The 4978-nt window shown below is 36.0% G+C and overlaps 1 long non-coding RNA gene across 1 annotated transcript in view; it reads left to right on the forward strand.

The window, feature by feature from the left end:
* Positions 1-1640, forward strand: part of LOC121377558 — an 8962-nt gene extending 7322 nt beyond the window's left edge. Inside the window, exon 4 of the long non-coding RNA XR_005958630.1 lies at positions 1569-1640. This is a non-coding gene — a long non-coding RNA (uncharacterized LOC121377558). The remainder of the gene's footprint in view (positions 1-1568) is intronic.
* Positions 1641-4978: the final 3338 nt, after the last annotated feature.

Raw genomic sequence — 4978 nt, forward strand, 5'->3', positions numbered from 1 at the left:
GGTTTTCTTGACGGGATGCAACCCATCTCGTCCCTTTAAGCTGTGCACCCAAACGGCCTTAACGAGGCCACTCGCGTGGACATATCGATCGGACTTTAAACGTTTAGATCTGCGTTCAAAATTTTATGTCGAAATTACTTCTTTTTTGTAATATTATTAAATAGTCCGATCCTCTCTTCTTTCTCTTATTTAATTTTGGACTGTCCTTCTAAAATGCTCCAAATTATATCAATATTCGGCCGAGCAGTCAATTCTTTTTTATTTTTGGCTTGTAACCATTTTCTTTTTTTTCTTTAATCTATTAACTTTTTTACTAATTGCTATTTTCAAAATTCTGCCCATTTTCAACCCCCCCCCCCCTCCATCCCGAGTCAGGCCACCGATCTTATCGGAGGTCGGACTCGGGATGGACGTGTTCGAAACCCTAGTGGTATATGGGCACGTTAAACTAGTTATCATCATCATCATCATCTATAGAAAATAGGAAATTAACCCAATTGCTAGGGTCTCACTACATAGATCACTTCCGGGTGAGAGTTGATTGATCACCGTCCACTATAGTTCCTAAATGTGACACAAGTTCTGGTTCACATATTCACTTCTAGGAAATAGTGAAGAATTAAAAAAAATGTATATTTAATGGTAAGCCTTCTGGCTGTATTTTGCCCATGCTATTTTGTAATATTGTGCATTGACCTTTTGGGACAGGAGTGTATCGCGTAAGAGACAGCCGGAGTGAATCGGTTAATGAACCACCTGTTCGGACCGGTACTACAGCCAGATGCAATCGTATAGCAAAACACTGAGACAGAAATGTTCTCAATTTTGGAGTGAAAATAAATGCTTATATATGTATGTTCGCAATGGTGTATGTTGTTAGTGCCAACGAGAACACGTTCTATTGGCAATCTTCATTTGAAGTTGGTCAATTTAATATGGGTTTCAATGGCAGATGACATCTGTGTAGTGAGACCTAGTAACAATAATGTCCACCTTGGCTGTTCCAGCACTTTGTTTTCACCCTTGTATTAAAATAGGACCTCCACGAGTCAAACATATTGGACTCGAGTACTTCAGGGTCAAACTCGACCCGGACCCGAGTACTCAATACTTATAATAAATGATGATGAGTTTAAGGGATAAAGCAAAACAGCATTATGCATCTTAATTCCAGCGCTGGATATGGATGCCAAATCATGCCATTGTATAGCGTCTAGGAACCGTTTTCAAGATATGTTCAGTGCTAGGACGGGCGGACGGGCGGAGGGCCAGATTAAAAAGAGAAATTAGCGCATGATCATATAATTATTGTGTAACTTTACTGCTGAAATCATTGTCCTACATTGTCCATTGTTATAGTTGATCTTTGTATTCCACCTTGTACGCGTACTCGAGTCGAGTCTTGCTGGACTCGGCCCGTGCCCGAGTACTGGTGGAAACCCAAGTATTAAACATAATACTTAATCTATACTATTTGATGGTAATTCGTTATTAAAATACAAATTCGTTAAAATAAAATATTATTTACATGTATTTGTTTATTTATTTATTTATTTATTATCTTTCAGCTCTTCCTCTCTCAAGAACTGACTGCTAACGAGATACCATCTGTCTATACAGAAATAAAATTTGCAACAAAATGAGTCTTTACGTCTTTCTTTTCTTTCTCTTGCCATTATAAGCCATTTCACAGACAGCATTTTGTTTTCTTCTTTTCTAGATCTAAACCAAAATGATTCCACACATTCGACTTTTGTTTTGCCTCTCATAGCCTGGGCGGGACGTAGCCCGGTGGTAAAGCGTTAAAAAATGTCGCCAGAAAATGTGCTGAGTGAATCGTTAAATAAAACATTTCCTTCCTTTTTTTATGTTACATACATGTGTTATTAAAATATAATTCTAAGTATTTTACATTTGTCTTACCTGGTGTGTTTAATGTTAAAAAAAGGGGAGATATTGCCCACATATTTTTTCTCCAAAAGGACAAACAAGCTTCACACACATGGATATATAGATATACACATGCATACAGTGAAACTCCTCTAAACCGGACATCCTCAGAACCAAGTAAAAAGTCATGTTTTAAGAGGCATCCGGTTTAGAGAGGTTCTCTTCTGTACAGATATTTAAAAAGGAGCTATGAAAAATGTCCAGTTATGAGGGAATTCCACTTTACTGATGGTCCGGTTTTGAGACGTTCCACTATATATATATATATATATATATATATATATATATATATATATATATATATATATATATATATATATATATATATATGTTACAGTTAATCTGTATAATCAGGTAATATGTATATTACCTGATTTTTTCAGCTAATATGTATATTACCTGTTTCACTCAGGTAATATGTATATTAGCTGAAAAAATCAGGTAATGTACATATTACCTGAAATATACTTCACTAATTTATACAGATTACCTGAAATGTGCAGAATGGTATTGACAAGGTTGTTATTTGATTGAATGAATAACTATAAACAATAATATGCTGGCAATCTTTATTGGCTCAAAACACATACCATTTGCAACACACAACACAATCTAATTAAAATTAGCTCCACTATTACATGTGGATCTAACACCAGCCAGTTGGAGCTCATGTCCACCAATCAAAACCTTACTTGCAGAATCCTGCCAGTGATTTAAAAATAATTTGAAAACATTCCGAATTATCCTGAGGGTATATATATATATATATATACAGAGAGAGAGAGAGAGAGAGAGAGAGAGAGAGAGAGAGAGAGAGAGAGAGAGAGAGAGAGAGAGAGAGAGACATATGTACACACACACACACACACACACACGCGCGCATGCACATGGAAATGGTAAAAACTCATTTCGCATCACATACAGATATATGCCTAGCTTAAGGAATAGCGTAAAGCAGCATTATGCATCTTAATACCAGCACTGAAGATGGATGCCAAATCATGCCATTGTATTGCATTTAGAAACCGATTGATACATTCAGTGTTTCGGTGGACACTGATGCCAGATTAAAAAGACAAATTAGCACATGATCATAATATGATTATTGTATAACTCAACTGTATCGGTGATACATGTAGTTGGTGCTAGGATTAATGTCCTACATTGTCCAGTGTATTATAGGCAGTCTAGGGTCTTTTGAAATTGGTGCTTTTGCATTGTACTTGTCACAGTGTGGTACTGCCGGTATAGCCAAGACGAATACTACTTGTCACAGTGTGGTACTGCCGGTATAGCCAAGACGAATACTACTTGTCACAGTGTGGTACTGCCGGTATAGTCAAGACGAATACTACACAGACAGCATTTTGGTTTCTTCTTTTCTAGATCTAAAACAAAATGATTCCACACATTCGACTTTTTTCCCCCCTCTCATAGCCTGGGCGGGACATAGCCCGGTGGTAAAGCGTTCGCTTGATGCGCGGTCGGTCTAAGATCGACCCCCGTCGGTGGACCCATTTGGCTATTTCTCGTTCCAGCCAGTGCACCACGACTGGTACATTATAGGCCGTGGTTTGTGCTATCCTGTCTATGGGCTGGTACATATAAAAGATCCCTTGCTGCTTATCGAAAAGAGTAGCCCATGAAATGGCGACAGCGGGTTTCCTCTCTCAATATCTGTGTGGTCCTTAACCATATGTTGGACGCCATATAACCGTAAATAAAATGTGTTGAGTGCGTCGTTAAATAAACATTTCCTTTCTTCCTTCCCTCTCATAGCTCTGTAACATAACCAAAGGCACTTGACACATTAGTATTCATAAATAGATATAATATATTTTATATAGTAGGGATTGAATTTTTTGTTTTAAATTACTGCACATTAAATGTCTATAACATTGACACATATGAAGAGAGTATAACCAGAAATAATTATCCCGTTAATGTCATTGTACTTGTTACAAAACACTTAATATTTAAAAGTCATTTCAATGCACATGTACCCAGTTTGAAATGGATCCAAAAAGAGTTGACTGAATACTATTATGTGACAAAAGCAACAGCTTTTTCCGCGTGAAATGATGATAAATTCACCAAATTTTGGTCAATTTGTCACAATTTATTTAAAACTTAGATTGTATTTTTTCTCTCCACTTTTTGATACTTAGTATGTCCTCGGTCTCCTTTTGAATTTTTCATACATGTATGTTGGATTATTAGTCACATATATTTGATTTTCTAGCTAAATATATCTTTAACTACTTTATTTTTCATGTAGTTATATATCTCTTTGTCATATTCACTGTATATATCTGTGTGTGGATATCATGTCAATAAAAAAGGAAAAAAAAAGAGAAAAAAGTTAATCAACTTATATTCTCTTCATATGTGCTAATAATAAGCAAAATGTTATGAAAATATATCAAATTTTAATTTATCAATATACAACAATTTGAGTTATGTATACTAATCTGTGTCAAGTGCCTGTGAATGTAACCGGCAAATTGACGTTAAAATAATGAAATAAGAGTGCTGAGTAGGACATGCTCATTTTGCCGGCAAGATTAGGGTTTGGTGCTCTCCCTTATACGGTCACAAGTGTGTTTTGTTCAACGACACCACTAAAGCACATTGATTTATTAATCATCGGCTATTGGATGTCAAACATTTGGTAATTTTGACATATAGTCTTAGAGAGGAAACCCGCTACATTTTTATCCATTAGTAGCAAGGGATCTTTTATATGCATCACCTCACAGACAGCATTCTAGAACATCTGTACGAACGTTAACTTATCTAATCCTGAGCCTTTTTTTTTTTTTTTTTTTTTTTTTTTGCTTGCCATGAGAGTGAAATGTAGGCCTATAAGAGTTTGGAAAGATGTCCGCCTGTTACCCCCAATATTACTGATAATTGGAGCTGGGTGGTATACCATTCGATATCGATATCATATTAATACCACGAAACCATTTTAGAAATTGTTGACAGTTTTAACTATCTTGGTGTCTGTCTTCATTATAATGGAAAT

The sequence above is a fragment of the Gigantopelta aegis genome, chromosome 7 (assembly GCF_016097555.1).
Source record: "Gigantopelta aegis isolate Gae_Host chromosome 7, Gae_host_genome, whole genome shotgun sequence".
Lineage (NCBI taxonomy): Eukaryota > Metazoa > Mollusca > Gastropoda > Neomphalida > Peltospiridae > Gigantopelta > Gigantopelta aegis.